This window comes from Eupeodes corollae, chromosome 2, assembly GCF_945859685.1.
Source record: "Eupeodes corollae chromosome 2, idEupCoro1.1, whole genome shotgun sequence".
NCBI lineage: Eukaryota > Metazoa > Arthropoda > Insecta > Diptera > Syrphidae > Eupeodes > Eupeodes corollae.
In genome coordinates, this window is record NC_079148.1 from 18,562,716 (window position 1) to 18,581,177 (window position 18,462).

Below are 18,462 nucleotides of genomic sequence, written 5' to 3' on the forward strand. Positions count from 1 at the left end.
AACAAAACTTGATAAAAATTTACTTTCGACTCAAATATCTTTTTAAAAATTAAAAATACTGGCTTTAAACTTATTTTATCTTAGAGAAGATATTGTTTTTGACATTGTAAATTTTTATAAAAATCTAACAATCCGTTTTTAATACAAAAATAGAATCTACAAAAAATAGTACGCAAATTTGGTAAAAATTGATGTTCGGTTCTCAATATGTCCAGAACAATAGAAGATATTTACTTGTATATGAAATAAAAATTTTAAAGAATTGCTAATAAGATTAGTAAAAATTAATTTTCGACTGAAAATCTTGTTAACTAAACTACATTTCGAAATCAAACTATTTTATTATATACAAAATATTGTTGGTAATTTTAAAATTTTTAAGAAGAATTCAACTTTTTTAACAAAGTACGAAAACCTACAAACTTTTTAGCAAGACAAATCGATGGGAAGTTATCAGCATGAGCCCGATCTCAGCCTCTTTGTTAAGTAATACAAACTTAAAAAAAATGCTACTTATATTAATATAAAAATTGGACTTCGACTGAAAATGTTCGGGATCAATTGTAATCAAAATTATTTTATTATATGCAAAATATTTTTACCAACTTTTAGTGAATTAATTTCTTAGAAAAATTCAATTGACAACTTTTTATACGAAAAGCTTCGCAAGAGATCGTAACGAAATCCCGCAAAACAAAATCCCGCATAACGAAATCCCGCCGATTAAATTTGATATTTTTTGTGTGACACACGCACAAAAAATGGTCGGAGTAACGAAATCCCGACGATTGCCGTGGGATTTTTCTACTCCTTTTTGGCAATATTTCTAGTACGGCATAAAAAAGTACTCTTTAAAAGTAGTGAAAAATATTTTGTCTGAAAAAATATATTTTCCTTCTCGTTTATCGCTTGTTATTTTCTTTGAAAATTTATTTTGATGAATTGTTAGGTTATTCGTATGAAAAATTGGATTTGGAAACTTAATCCGGCTAAGTTAGCCTCTTCAAGGTATTTGTGAAAAAATTGATTTTTAGCACGCTTAAAGTCGTATTTAAGCTAAAATCGATTTATTTTGGAAAAACGCTCCAAAAGTAGAAATCTTGTTTTCACCTTTTTGAAGCTCTCAAAAGAACTTTAAAGACGCTTAAACAGCGATTTAGGGTAGTAAATATTCAAGTGTTTAAGAACATTAACAGAATGAACGTTCTACAACGCCTATTAATGGGCAGCGAACTCAACACGTTTAAAATGCTTTTTAAGCGTAAAGGAAGATTCAAACATCGAATCAACCAAAACGCGAAAAAGCACTTTGAGCGCTGTCAACACTCTAAATAGAGCGCTGGTTGAACTTCAAGTTCATATATCTGTGTAAGGTGTTTACCTCACGAAGTTTTAAGAAGAACTGAAAAATTGAAAATAGTGCGAAATGAGCACTACTTTTATACTGTTTTCGAAGGATGCATGGCAGTTTTTTCAATTGGATTTGGATACGCCTCCTTCGTACTTGTTGTTTCTCATAGTTGAGAGTAAGGTAGGAAATTTTGCGAAAGCAATCATACAGGATGACAGTCAATTACTTTTGTTTAAAAAAGTTGTTGACATAGGCGCCTGCCTGGCGTCTTTACATATCCTAAGCGGAGCAACGGAGTTGCGTGAGCGGGTGTGAACCCCGAAAAAGTGGATTTCGTAGCAAATAAGAAAAAAACTTATAGGAATTGGTTTTCGACTATAGTGTTATGCGAACAAAGAAAAAATTGACTTTAAATGTTTGTATCTCACACAAAATATTGTTTTTAATGAAGTTAGTTATAGTTTTAAAAAAATCAACAGACTGGCACGGAAATAAAATTATCAATGTGGATTGGATTCAAGTCTCTTTAAAAAAAAAATTGACTTCTTCAGTTCGTAATGTAAAAGAATGCTTTATTGTTGTAATCGAATCATTCTATCAAACTTAAGAGAATTTAAAGCTCTTGAAGTCTTTGTTTCAATTCTTTCTGAATTTTTAATTTCAAACTTTCAAATGTAATCAATTAACAAAATGTTAGGTGCATTTTTATTTAACTACTGTCAAGGTTTTCTTGTTTTTTTTTAAAGTTCTCAGTTGAATTATTCCTAAAAATTTAAAGACAACCAATAATATTTCGCATAATAATGAAATAGTTTGATTTCGAAATAATTTTTTTGTTAACGAGATTTTTAATCGAAAACCAATTTTAACCAATTTAAGTTGTATTTCTTAAAAAAAAATATTAAATAAACAAATACAAACTGGATGAATGAAATTAATTTAAAGTCAATATCTTGTATTATTCACGAGATATCGAGAACCGAATATCAATTTTTAAAAATTTTGCTTACTACTTTTTGTAGATTTTATTTTTTTATGAAATAATGACTGTTGGATTTTTAAAAAAATGTACTGAACTTTGAAAACAATATTTTCTGTGAGATAAAATAAGTTTGAAGTTAATATTTTAAATTTTTGAAAAGATATTTGAGTCGAAAGTAAATTTTTACTAAGTTTTAGTATTGTAGATTTGATTTTTCTCAATATTTTACTGAATTTGACAACAATATTTTTTGAAGTATGATATCTGTTAAGGGCCAATATCTCAAAGTTTTAAAAAGCTTTTTGAGTCGAAAATAAATTTTTACCAACTTTTATTAATATTTTTTTTGTTTTTATTTTTTGTAAAAAAAACTATCAATTCGATTTTTCTCACAATTTTACCGAATGTAAAAAAATATTTCTTATGAGATAAAATTAGTTAGAAGCCATAGTCCTAAATTTTCTAAAAAATATTTAAGTCGAAAATTAATTTTTAATAACTTTAAGTAAAGTTTATATAGGTTTTTATAAAAAACTGTCTATTCGATTTTTCTCAAAATTTTACCAGGTGTTAAAAACATATTACACAAAATATTTTTAGAGATAAAATCGTTTATTGTTCGTAAATTTTTCTAGTTGACAAATTTTTTTTCAGTTTTTTTTTTAATTTATAAAAAATCCATTATTTGAATTTTTTTTTAAAAAAATATATTTGTTTGGCACTAGGTTACAATATAAAATATAAACATTTAACTCAAGTCTGGCGTAATTGGTTCGTGATATATTTAGGGTTAATCAAAATGTTTTTTTTGTGAGCTCTTTCGGATTTATTATCTGTATATTAATATGTATTTGAAGTCGATATCTCTTCTGGTTCTTGAGCTATGAACAACGAAAAAACGTCGCTAACGTACGAACGTACGTACACACGCACCCACAGACATCTTTATAAAAATCTTTTATTTCGACTCTAGACACCTTGAAATTTTCAATTCGACAATTTGGAGCCAATACAATAACTTCCTATGGGAAGCTGAAAAAACGAGGTTTATTCATGATAAAAACGATTATCTTATTTGTTTTAAAACGTTTTGACAGCTTTCATAAAAATTCACAATATGTGAGTTTTGTGGTTTGGATAAACATTTACTTTTTTCAGTCATAAATAAAACTGTACAATGATGTTGTTTCATATCTTAAGGTAAATCATATTGACTTCATTTCATTGAAGGATTTGTCAATTCCTCGCAAGAGGCAGTACCCGCGAATATTATTTTTTTTTTAAATTAAGGTGGCACAGGCTGGGATTGAACACAAGACCCCTTTTATGACAGTTTTACGCACTAACCATCATGCCACGGGTACTACTCTTGGAGCCCTTAGCTTTTAAAATAAAATCAACATTTATTTATGCATCGTTTATCGTTCTGATGGTTTCGGCTTTTTTTTAAAATACAAAAAAAACTAAACTATTATTCCCATTTAGTCAAAATAGTTTAAATTACGTACTTTTTTCCTTTGACCGATATCAACATGACTTTGGTACACCCATTAATGGGTTTTTAATCAAACTGTCTGCAAAAAATACATTTGTTAATTAAATGAATTAACAATGCGTCTACATTTGGTGAAAAATAAAAATGAAAACATACACAAAAATAAGTTCAAACCCAAAAAACATTATTTCCAATAAACTAAATTTGTAAGCTATTTTTTTCCAATAATTATATTCTGATGGAGTTTCTATTAAATATAATAAATATGAATGCATACTTCTAAAACAAAATCCATGTACCTACTCAATTTTTTGTAACACAAAAAATATTATATTATTCGACTTCAAATGCATTTTTAAAAATAGATCGATAGATAGATCTAAAAATACATCCTAACAGCAATAAAATTGATGCTCATTAATTCTGATTCTGCGAAAGCATTAATTTCACAGACCTAAAACAATCCCAGTCCCAATTCCAATCCAAAACCCAACCCAACCTTCTGCTTTATATAGTTGAACCTATACAAACTTATATACCTATAGACAGACTATCAGGACACTATCATACTGCTAGGACAATGCTCCTTCAATTCATTATCGTCATCAACTTCAACTATAGAATATATACACCATTGGAACCGAACACTATTGATTTTATACTATTAAGCTGCATTGTAGCGTGGAATGGACAATGAGAACTACCGCACGTTTCCGGTATCCGTTCAGAGCCGAGAGCACTATTTCCTCTGGGGAGTTATATTTGTCGCCAATTGTATTTAGTAAAAATGGATGAATTTCTACATTGGTTTTACTACAATGCTATCCACCACCACCAACTCAAAACCTTTCCCTTTTGGCCATCATCTCAATCCCCTTTTCGTTATGTTCAAACAATGTTCGACATTCAATACGATACTATCGTTTAGGTATACGATAAAATGGCAAAAACAACAAAGTAATCAATTAGCGTTTTCAATTTGTTAAATGAAAACCAAATTTGAGAGTTGCACCGCCACGCCATCCACTCCCCGCTCCTACTGTGCCGCACCGCGTTGAGTCGCGTTCGTTGGTCGGGGTATTTGTCCTCATCGTGTAATAGTTGAAAACTATTTCAATTATAATCTTTAAATTTTATAGTAGCGTTATGCGATGGCGATGGTTTAAGGACAATAGTTTTTAAAGGTGGACAAAATTATGCATAATTGAATATTCAATAAGAATTAAAAGGATAATGGTTATTTTAAACCATTTAGCACATAAACCACACCTCAGAAAAACCTAAGGTCTTCGATATAAGATGACTATTACTTCCAGGTGAATACAATTTTAAAGAAACCGTAAATTAAGTAGGTTAGTGTCAATACAAAAATGATTAATATCCTTATGATAAAATAGAGTAGTATGATGGCGTTTATAATTTATACAATTTATTTTGCAACTTAGGTTGATTAAATGTTTGCAATACATTTTATGTAATTGATATTGAACTCATCTTATAGGTAAGTCAAAAAGTTAATTTCTAGTCTATTTGACTATGAAGCCAATAATGTCGAAGGTTAAATTAGGTATCAAATAGGCCATGACATTTTGGTAATATGAGTGCACAAATTTTTACAATAATTCATTTGAAAGCTTAGATATTTGAACTTTAAGTTAGAAGTAGTAAGTAGGGCATTTTTGTATAATGCGAAATAATTGTTTATATCTTACAAGATACAAAAGATTAGAAAATTATCGGTCAAAATTATTGGTCAAAATTGGAAACTACCCTTTAAAGAGGTCACTTATGAAAATTCATTGGTTCATGTGGTTTACCAGTTCAAGAGCGGATCCAGACTTTTATTCAGAGGGGGGTGCTTTAATGTTTTGTAAAGGAGGCTTACAAAATTTAAATAACACAATGTGTATCTTAACCTTAAATTTACAGATTTCAATTGATAAGTGGCAACTTTAGTTATTAAATTATTTTAAAACACTGTTGTACAGCAAGGTACGGTCTAACTATTTAATTTGGATATAACTTCATTCATTCCAAGATTCCAACAGTTTTCTAAATATGCCATATTTAAGAACTAAAAGAAAATAGTTTAGAGAGTTGTTTGTGCATTTCCGCTATAAATGTAAGAAATTGTTTGTAACTTTTTTAGAAAAATAAAATACACTGTTCTTGTTTTCAATTCTGTTAATGCGTAGAACGCTTCAAAAGTTCAAGAGAGACGATCTGATACGAAGTACTGTCGGGACATTTTTGACGTAGTTTTTTCGGACTCATTTTTCGGGAGTCTATACTATCGCTTTCAGTCTGCTTACTCGAATTTTGACCTTAAAGTAGTCAACCAAACTTGAAAATTGTAGAGAGAAAAATGCTTGGTTCTAGAGTTTAAGGATATAAGTGCATTTAAGTACACAATTTCTGTGAAAAATTAAATTAAAACAAATATGTTGGAAAGAAACGTTTGTGTGGCATTTCAAATTTCAGAATCTCTTTTCACTTCCAATCTCAAGACATTCAAAGCTTTTATATCAATAAATATCAAACGTTTATTATGTTTTTCAATTAGCCATTAGTTTAGGAAAAGTGTCACTTTGGCTGTTTTTGGGACATTTATATTATTGAAATTCGTGTTTAAATCTCAAGTCTAGAGCATTCAAAGCAAATTCACTTCTAAAGTAAATTTATGTAATTTTTTAAGATCTTAAGTATTCAACAGACAATGAACTTTTGGAAGAATTAAAATGCACGAATAGTTCACTAGAGCTGGCTAATTCCTTCCAAAAGGTCTGTTTGAAAATATTTTCTATATTTTAAGGTTTAAAAATGTAGGTAACTTATTTTTTTCCAAAATCTTTTTTAAATTTTAAATTTTCTCTTAAAAATATTTTGGAAAGCACTAAATAAAGTGCTTACAGATACTATATAAATTATACATTTAAATTTTCTTATCGAGTTTCGTAAACTAAATTAATATTTTTTTTAAAAGTCAATAGAACAAGACATTTTTGATCATCAATTTGATCATTTGACCATCGACAAGAAGTTTTAAAAATCACATATTTTGTTCTTTTAAGAACCTGAATATTTGCTTTTTTTCTTAGAAACAAATTTTATGAAAATAATATTTAAAGCATGACTAAAGTTTTTTTCAAATTCTAAATTGAATAAAATCAAAAATTTGAGTCATTTTTGACAGCGAACCGTTTTTTAGTGAATGTCGTTAAGTTACTAACAAATCTTTAGATGAAATCTTTACTTGTACAACTTGACTGTATAAGCTTAATGGCTCATATGACCCCCCCCCCCTGGATGGTCCATTGGTGAAAAGTTGATGAATTTGTGCTGTGTTTTTGAAATAGGGCTGAATATCTGATTCATATTATGCTCTTGGTCCAGTCTTCAGTTTAAACATGTGCAAAAAATTAATAATTCAAATATAATGGGGGCCATGTCCATTAACGCAATAAGATTACTTTTGAATTGAAGGGAATTCCTTCGAAAAAAAAAAACAAACAAATTATCTCCCATGAGGGGGGGATGTCATGACCCCTACGACCCCCACCCCTGGATACTCCATTGTTAGTTACTTTACTGGGGACAGAAACCCGAAAACCGTAATCCCGAAAATCCAAAATCCCGAACAGTCAAAGTCCCGAAATTCGAAAATCCAGAAAAACCAAAATCCCGAAATGTTTAAGCACCCGCACAATATTTCTTAATCGCGTTTGTACATTTGTGATAACCTCGTTAACAGCCAATGATCAATTCACTTTTCATACTGACCCATTTTTGTTTGTTTTCAGGACCGGTTGAATTAAAAAAGTGTAATTTCACATGACTACAGTGTATTTTTCGTCAACATTTTCAAAAAAACTTCTAGTTTTTCACAAAAGCATTAGTATTGTTTTAGTTAAAGAATGAGTAGTAAAAATGTTGTTTATAATAATATTTACATTTAAGTATTTCTACACGTTACAATTTATGATTTTATTTCCACCTTATTTAGATTTAATTTTATAGATGAGCAGTTTAAGTTATATAAAATGTTCGTTCCCATAGTTAGCTTTATGGAAGTCAATATTTATAGAATCAAATTTACACAGGTGATGAGTTTCGCATCAATTTGCATCAATTTCACCATTAATAAGTTGATGAAGAAATATTAAGTCAATTTTAACACGCCTTTGAGAGATTACATGAAGAAGCTGAATACGATGTTCATGGGGAGGCAGATCATGAGGATCATCCCAAAGAAGATCCTTTGGGGCAAAGCGAATAAAATTATGCTGAATTGATTCAATACGTTTTCTATAAATATCGTAATAACAAGTCCAAACTTGCGATGCATATTCAAGATGAGGACGAACATGGCAATTGTAAAAAGAAAGAGTAACATAGGGATCATTGATCTTTGCCCAGCATTTTATAAAACCAAGCATAGAACTTGCCTTATTGACAATAAAATTAATGTGATGTGTAAACTCTAAGTTGGAACAGAAAAAACACATAAATCTTTAAATGTGGAGACGCGACAGAGTTTTTGCTGTGATATACAATAATCAAATACACTAACGACTCGTTTTTTAGTAGAAGTTATCGTCTGGCATTTTAAAGGGTTGAGGGCAAGGCTATTTTTTCCACACCAAAATGTAAAACTATCAATGTCGGCTTGTAAAAGGATACGATCATGGGTGGACTTTATAATCTTAAAAATTTTCATGTCATCAGCAAAAATTAGAACTTCACTTGAACGTGGACATGAAGGTACATCGTGTTAATAAACAGGATTAACAGAAAATGGCCAAGATGACTTCCCTGGGGAACACCAGTTTAAGCAACAAAAGGTTCTGAAAGACTGATCTGTTTACAAGTTATGATTTGATCCAATCTAAGAAAACCAAGAGCTTCGAGTTTAAATAAAATAATTCCGTGGCTTAGTTGGTCAAAAGCTTTAGAGAAGTCAGTGTATACACAGTCAACTTCATAACCTTGTTTTAAAGTGTTTGAACATATGTTTGAGAATGTGAGGAGATTAGTAACGGTTGATCTTTTTTTCACAAAACTATGTTGCTGTTCGCAAATGAGATTTTTACTAAAACATGCGACACTTTCACAAACAATTTGTTCAAACAATTTAGGAATGCAAGAAAGCCTTGCAAAAGGCCTGTAGTTTGTTATATCCGCCTTTTTGCCTTTCTTGAAAATTGGAGTTAGAAATTACTTTTTTCATGCACTGAGAAATTTGCCTGTTTTTGGAGAAAGTTTGAATAAGAATGTAAGATGTTCAACTAAAGCATTACTAAGCTTTTTTAATACGTTCGGGGAAATACCAATGGGACCAGCTGAGCAGTCATCATTCAACGCGGATAAAAGATCAAGGACCGTACTCTGTAGCACAGGGATATGACTACAGCTAGTTTGCGAAAAAGAGTGAAGATTATTAAAATATACTCTATCAACTTCTTTAGGACTATTAACAAATAACTCACGGAGTTGTTGCGAATCGTTACAGATATCAGCAAGCCATCTGATTTTTTCTTTAAGTGTACAAGTTTCCAAAAGTTTTTAGGATTCTCTTTCAAAGAGGTGTCAAATGACATAATTAGTGTATACAAATTTAAAAATTGACTTAAATTCATTAAAGAGTAGTACCCGTGGCATGATGGTTAGTGCGTTGGACTGTCATGCAAGGGGTCTTGGGTTCAATCCCTGCCTGTGCCAGCTTAATTTAAAAAAAATAATTTTCGCTGGTACTGCCTCTTGCGAGGAATTGACAAATCCTTCAAGAGTAATTCTTGTCATGAAAAAGTGCTTTCTCAAACTAGCCGTTCAGATTCGGCCTTAAATTGTAGGTCCCTTCCATTCCTGACAACAGTAGTCGCACACAGGAATGGTTGAGAGTTGTAAGTCACTAGACCCTGGTTCACAACGGACTGTTGCGCCACCCCATTTGATTTGATTTCATTTAAGAGTTTAACATAAACAGAGAAGTTGATTTATGACAGAGTTTTGAGGTATGTTTTCCATGCCTTATTTCTTTTTTACGCAGTAAACTCAATTCTTTCGTGTACCAAGGGTGGCTAGAGTTTCTATTTCTTGATTTCCTTAAAGGTAGATTTTTTTCTAAATAATTATTAAGGATCTTATAAAAATTTAAAACTGCTTCGACAATATTAGAAAATGCTAAGATATCAGCAATTCCAAAAATGGTGAAATCTTCAGACAACAACTAAAAATCAACTCTTCTGAAATCAAAATTATGTAAGCAATCAAAGGAATTACTGTGTTAAGGTGATTACTTGAGTCAAAAAAAATTTCCAAAGGGGGTATGATATTTATAAATATCAGCAATTCCTGTCCTAGATTCAGAGCAAGAGTACTATTAGCGTCAGAAGAAAATACTAAATCGAGAATTCGATTTTTAAGTTTTAATACAGCTTGTTTTCTATAAGTCAGAAAAAAGTAAGTTTTAATACAGCTTGTTTTCTATAAGTCTTCAAAGCAGGGTAAAAGTAAAATATTGGTATCAGAGCAGGACAAATAGATAAGAAAGTCTAATGCCAACCAAAGTTCGTTGTAAACAGACTCCAAACTTGTTCTAGGAATGTAATAGTTTTAAACTGAAATGGTCTTAGTCTGTACCATTATCCTTACACAGCCCAGTTCAATTGGTAGTTGAATTGGAAAAGATACAGTCTTTTTACAGGTTCATTTAGGAATAGAAGAATTTTGTTTGGTCTTTCGGGAAATTGATTTTAAGGGGTTGTCGAATTTTGAGTATGTGGTTTTTTGAGAAAGTGGATTTTCGGGATTATAGATTTTGGATTTTCTGAATATTAGATTTTTGGGCTTTTGGTTTCGGGATTATGTCCGTCTCTCATTAAAAACATAAAAAAAATACCTGTGAATCTTAGGACAGACTATTTTATTTTCCATATTTTTTCTTGATAAACTTTTTGTGTAGGATTTCTCGGAATCACAATAATTTCCATAAACAAAGATGAGTCTTAAACAGTTTCCGATGTTAGTGCGACAGTTAATTTCAGCTAGACTTTAGAGATTTTGAGATTTATTAAAAGACAGTGTCAGAAAGTTGTCTTTTTACTACAAGAAAGCTTTTAGAAGTAACAGCGGTTTCAAAAAATGTCAAATGTCATAAATATGGTTTTATCGCGTATAATTCCTTTAATGTTCATTTCATAAAAAAAATTGTCCTGTCAGTTATTTGAGACTATATTTATTTCTACAAATTAAGGTTCTTAGTAGAAAATATTTGCAAGTTAATATTAATGCATACAAAATTTCGCCAAAAAAGGTTTTTTCTTATTTTTTTTAAATGACGAAGTTTTTGATAAAAAATGAACGCTCGATTTTAAGCTTGATTTTAAGTCTAGACAATTGTCTTTAAGAGATAAATAATTTCTATTTCAAATCATCTTCTTGATTTTAAAAATAACCATTTAGAAAAAATTATTGTTTTGAATTTTCCGTGCACTTCTGTATAATTTTTTAAAACTTTAAAAACAACATTTTGTGTGAGATACAAAAGTTTTCAGTCAACATATTTCACTGTTCTAATAACACTTGAGTCAAAAACCATTTATTATGGGTTTTTTGCTATGTTTGTAGGTTTTCGTATTATACAAATTATTTCTCAATTACATTTTTCCAAAAATTACTTAAAATTATGAAGAATATTTTGAATATAACACAACAATTTTTTTTCAAAATATTCCTTGCTCCAAAGATATTTAGTCGAAATCCAAATTGTACGTCTTATAAGAAAATACGGATTGGATTTTTTAGAGCACTATCTTAAGTAACAACACAATTTTTCAGTAGCATGAAACATTTTTAAAGCCAATACCTAAATCTATTCACGGAATATTCGAATAGAAAATCACCAATTCTTCGTAAGATTTTTTATCTTCCCATAGGAAACTATTGTGATCGGTCTGATTTGTCAAATTGGATATTTTGACGTTTTTTGAGAGAGATGTCTGTGCGTAAGCTCTTGTACGTCCATATCTCAAGAACTAGTAGAATTATATTCTTCAAATAAATTCACATACAGTGATGCAGAAAGATGTAGGAAGGGCTATCAATAAAATTTAGTATTTTTTTATCACAGCAATTTAAAAAAAAAAACTGAAAATAGTTTTTAAAAATTGATTTTCGACTCAAATATTTTTTTTAAACTAAAAATATAGGCTTCCAACTAATTTCATCTTAAAGAAAATTTTCTTTTTGAAATTTAGTAAAATTTGTGTAAAAAATTGGTAAAATTGTTGTTCGATTCTTGATGTCTCTTGAAAAAAGGACGATGTTGACTTCAAAATGATGTCATTCAGTGCCTTAGAAAATCTTATCTGTATAAAAACTTTAAATAAATGTTACCAAAATTGGTAAAGATTGATTTTTGACTAAAAATCTCGTTAGCAACAACATATTTTGAAATTAAACTTATTTTATCATATGCACAATTTTAAATGTGAATCGATATCCATTGTTTCTTGCAAAATTTTGAGTAATCATTTTTCCTTTCATTATCTAAAAACAGATAGTACTAAAAGATCAAAAGTGCTGAAAATAAAAATTAGAAATAGTTCCGTAAAAATAATTTATCAAAAACAAAGATAGTCGTGGCTTAGCAAAAATAAGATGTGATTTAGTTTCTCAAAGTACTGCAGCCAATTGCATTTCTTCTAAATTAAAAACCAAGATCAAATCAGTAAAATTATTATTCTTAGCATTGAAATTAAAGATTTTGAAAAATGGTCTTTTTGAAACACCATTTTTGCATTCTTATTTTTACTGATCTTATCAGAAGTAACAAGGAAAAATAGAGTAACCTCGCTTCGGCCACTATGAAGGTAGATTTCTGACTATTGCTCTTTTTATTTTAGTAATTATTTAATAAAAACTTTACCGGTGCCATTACGAATTTATGGCAAACATGATGCACGTGATATAAAGATTTTAAAAAGTCTTAAACAAGTTGGTTTAAAAACAAATTACTTTCACTTCTTTACTTCACATATCATTTAGGTGTATTCAAATGCATTCAGAAACTTCTTAAAACTCTAAAATTAAGTTATTTCACATGTGTCTCAAAATATATATTCGTAAACCTACCTTCGTAAACCTACTTAAATTAATCTTTTACTTTGAAGAACCTAACAAGGTAAAAACTCAAAAACAAGAAACTAAATAAAAAATAAAAAAAAGAAAATAAATACCCTAATGCATATAATAATTTTTTAAAATGTTCAACAAATTCAAAAGTATACCTAAGATTAATTTCAACAAACGCTTGCTGCTAAATCGAAAATACTCCTTGAGGGTTTAAACTTGTAAAAACTTTATCCTTTCGACTTGAGACTACGAAACTTCCCATCTTTAATGCAATTGAAAATCTCTGCTAAAGTTTTTCATTCTCATACTTATGAAGGTATAGGTTGTAGGTAGTTGTTCTTCGTAATTTTGTGGGGTTCTTTTATAGCGCACACAAAAAAAGATAGGAAGAAAGAATATGCAACCTTATAATGAAAAGACTTGCATAACCACTTGCAAATAATTAATTTTAATAGATTTTCCAATTATTTTCCAAGGGCACGTGATAGGTTCGGATGCGGGTGCGGAGTTGGTCCTCAGTTGGTCGTCCAACTGGTTGTGCCTTTTGTAACGCACGTTATGGTGCTGTTGTGTATCCTTGCGTCTATCCCTGGAATAATTGCACCTTCAAGGTTTTCTGTTTTAAAATCAGGAAAAAACCACACCGTCACCCGAACCTGCGAATTGGTCGAATGTTTTTGCAAGTTTGCGGGTTGAAGAACCAAAATGAAAATTTAAATCGTCCTTAACCCCAACCTTTTGTAAGGCGTCCACCCTCACTTAAGTTGTATTCTCATGTTGCGATGCTTACGCGAATTTTAATCGAAGGTGTGTAACAAATGCATCTTATTCCATCCTCATCCTTGGAAGTCGTCCTTCGCCACTTGTACTTCCGTCTCCGCCTGCTGCGTTTAACAGAAATGCACGTGAAAATACATTTTTCAGGCACCAGCATCCAGAGGCGAGTCGAGCAGAGAAGAGCAGAGATGGAGATGAATGGAAAAAGGAACCAGAATCAGAATCAGGAACGAGAACGGGAACGGGAAGCAAAAAGAAAAGCACTCGTTTGGACTATAATTAAATTTTTGGTTTTCCTCAATTTACAACATCATTGAAAGTTTTAATCAATTTATTTATGCAAAGCCCGGAACTGCAACGTGCAACGTGAAACCGTGAAAGACACTTGGTAAATATCGTTTTATTCAGGAAACACTGACAATGATGGCAATGGACGCCGGCCACCATCACCGCCGCCGCGCCGCTGAACGACGACGACGAAGGGATGATGATAATGATGATGGTGATGGCGATGATGATGTCCATTGGCTACGGCCAACAACGATGGCTTCAACCAACCAAGCAAGCAGTAATTATCATCTCCATCTCATTAACTCGCGCTGCAGTTTCTGTGAAAAGTTTTAAGTGGTAATTAAACAAAATCAATTTACGTATTCCTGTAACGATGACGACGAACGAAGGCGGCGGCGGCTGTGGATGGCGGCAATGACGATGGCGACAACAACGATGACGAAAACAGCGATGACGGAAGCGATTTAAATTAGTTACAAAAAAAAGTATTGAACTTTTTGTTTTGTTTTTGTTTAAGTTTTATGTTTTCTGATGAAATTTTTAGTATTTATTGTGAAATTATTTAATTGAACTATTTCATTAAAGTGACAACATAAATGTCGTAATATTTGCCAATATCAGTTTCGTAATTCGTTTCAAACTTTATCATTATTTCCGACAAACGGAAGTTGCGGAGTTGGGAATAGAGTTTCCAGAGGTTTGTTGCGAACAAAAATACTTTTGCAATTTAAAAAGCCACTCAAGATGAATCGATCGTTCAGGAATAGACAAATTAGTATTGACAATTTGTATCTTTTTACTTGCGACATATAGGAACTATATGGCAAGTTTTGCATTCGTGCAAAATTTCGAACTCGAGATTTTAATCAAACATGATATTACGATGGTAGAGAAGTCGAAAAAAGTGGGTCCCGCGATTCCGTCCGGTCGGTTTTGTCTGTCTGTCCACGCTCCTACAGCCTAAACCATTGAGTCGATTGAGTTAAAACTTGGAAGTTAAGGTTTTGAGCAGATTCGAGTTAGGCGTTTTTTTCATTTTTTTTTTAAGGTCAAAACTAACAGTGGCCCCCATACAATTTTTTTGGTCAAAAACCGAAAATTCGAATTTTCTCAAAAACAAACCGATAGATTTTTTTTAAATTTTCTCGAAAATTTTATTTTTTAACTTTTCTTCTTTTTATAAGAAAACCATATTTTTGTATCGCTCAGGAAAGGTACCGCTCATAGAACCGTTATTTTGTTTTTTAATTTTCTCAGCAACTTATGAACTGATTTTAATAATTTTTTTTCTGAATAAGCTCCTATATTGCTTTAACAATATTTGATTAACAAAAATGCAGTTTTTAATTGTTTGGATTTTTTAAAAAAATATTGAATTTTTATTTTTCAAAACTCTATATCTCAAAAACGGGTCAACAATTTTTTACGAAATTGAAACGTAAGACGTATATTTACAATCACTAAACAACTGCATTCCAAAAATATTTTTAGAACAAAATTGGAAAATTTTATATATAAAAAATTAATTTAAAAAAAAAACCGCTCTAACGATTTTCAAAATAAAAATTTGAAAAATCAACGGTTTTTTTATTTATAAAATGGCATTTAAATTTTTGAAGACAAACTTATTTTTCAGGTAAAATTTTGAATCTTAAAATATTATTTTTTAAATTATTTTTAGTGTGCATGAGCCCGAAAGAGCGCATTATTTTCACAAAATTGTAATTAAATTCCTATCTTTCATCCAAATTAATGCATTTGGTACACATTTATATATGATATAGGTATATGATTTTAAAATATTATTCTTTACGAATAAGATTGTTTCACACATGATTTACTGGCCTTTGCCTATATAAAAAAATAAATACTTAGTACCTACAAGTTAAAGAAACTGGCCAGAGAGAGTATATGTATTTTCTATTAGAATCACTTTTTCAACGCATACACATTGTACCTATTTATAAAGGTATAACGTACAACTTCTACAACTACTGCTTACGTGTCACTTCTTAACTAAAATCCAAAACGCACAAGAGCCTGACTGTAAACAACACATGAACAGCAATTTCTTGTACTTGTTCGTATGCTTGTTTTTTAAAACTTTAGTGCAAAAAATAGACTGAACGTAAAAACTCCATGTTAGCGCTGAAAACTTAAGAAGGAATGTAGTATGTACCTTCAAGCCACCAATAACATTCCTTCATTATCATCATAAACATGTCCTTATCTATCTATCTGCATAAAGCTAAGCACGCCAAGTGAACTATTCTATGGTCGTTTTAGACATCTACCTGCTACCTAACTGCACAACCAATAGGCGATCGTCTTACAATTTAAACATTCATGGTCTGCCTCTTTCTTGTCTTATTTATTTTCCATCCTGGTTCTTCTAATATGAAATCACAATAAAGCTATCTAAAGGAAAAGAGCTTTTAAGGAACAAGTTGAATCTATATGAATCGTATTGTAGCTTTATAGTTAATAGAAACCATTTTTTATATACAAAGATCGTACACAAGTAAAACAAGACTTATGAATGTAAATAAAAACAAATATCGGTAAAAGATCCTAAACAGCTGACTTATGCATACAAAAGTTTGTTTCATCCCCTTATTAGATACAATATTAAGCCATTTTGTTTGTTATATAAAGTGCGTTGATATAAATAAAACAAAAACAAATTCATCAACCTTCATATGGAAGCTCTTTATGTGAAAACATATACGAGGATAGACTCAAATAAAATGAAGGAAATTGTGTTGACTTTTTGGGTCGAAAATTAATTATCTCCCTTATTCTGCTGGCTGCTTATGGGAATGGGAATAATATTTTTCTCTCGCTCCCGCTGAATTTCTCCACTTTCGATACTAACGCCACGCCAACGACTCGGCATCTGGTCGCCCTAAAAGTTTCTGCTCATGAGAGTACTATGGTTTTAATATACAAAGGTCATGCGGTTTTTTTGACAATTCAAATGGCATTTATATCTTTGAAGCCAAACTTATTTTACATGTATATTTTTAATTCTCATATAAGTACTTTTTTAAACAGACTCTTTGCATACAGGAGCAAGTTCGTGCGACCCAGTCGTGCATTTTATTATTAAAAGTTTTTGTAACCGTTCCGATTAGACAAATTGAAAATGCTGCTATTTTTTGAAGTTAAAGGGAGAGAAAGAGAATTCTGTAAGTTATAGAACAAATACTTCTGTCACTCCTATTTTTAAAGACAATGTTGATGGTTTTGGGCTGTAGGTCATGCATTGTTAAGATGATATTGAATTTTTCTTTCTTAAATTCTTAAGCTTTTCGAAAGCTGTTTCTATGGCTCTCTGTACTTCTGAGAAAATAAATTCACAAGAGAAAAGGCAAATCTATTACAACGGGATTTTTTCCTTAGACTCTAAACAAATAAGAAAAAGCGGCCTCTAGCACAGCAGATTTAAGTTGTGCCTATGATAATAAACACAGGCACCACGTTATTTATCTAAAACTTAAAGCTCTTGATTTTTGAAACTTTTTTATTTCATTGTTCATTCCTATAGAACAGCCAAGTTAATATAGAGTTATCTTCAATTTTTCAATCTCCAATCTTTGCAAAATAAGGAGTTCCTCAAGGGAGCCACTTCGGCCCTTTGATATTTATATTTTTTAATAACTAACAGTGTTATAAATGTCATTACCCGAGTTTTGGCATTCTATAAAAAGTATAGTAGGAAATTCTAAAGAAAACCCATCGGTACCTAGATTTTTGTATCATAAAAATTGGTACAACTGGAAGAAGGCCTGTCAGTTAAAATTATTTTCAACAAAAAAAAACTAACTTCAAGAAGAAATGGTAAGAAACATCTAGAAATTGAGATTCTAAAAAAAGTTTATTTCAGAAAGGGGTTTTTCGTGGATTACTGTATTAACATGTGGTGTTGAAGTAAGCTTGAAGCTACTTCGATTCTTTTTAAACCTAAATCGAGGATCGGAGTCCAGTCAAAATTTATGAAGAAAAAGAGGCTGGGATGCAACCCACACCATTAATTTCACATCCTTAAAGTTAAAAGTTTGTCTCTATGTACTCGTATCAATTTTTACCAAATTTGCGTACTATTTTTTGTAGATTTTATTTTTATGAAAAAACGGATGTTGGATGTTTATATAAAAACTACCTAAAATCGAAAATAATATTTTCTGTGAAATAAAATAAGTTTGAAGCCAATATTTTTAATTTTTGAAAAGCTATTTGAGTCAAAAGTAAATTTTTACCAACTTTTGTTCAATTTTTGTTAGGTTTTTAATTTTTTGTACACAAACTGGCATTCGATTTTTTTTTCAAAATTTTACTGAATGTTAACAACAATATTTTTTGAAAGGTAAAAGTAGTTTAAAGCCAATATCCACAATTTTTGAAAAGATATTTGAGTCGAAAATCAATTTTTAC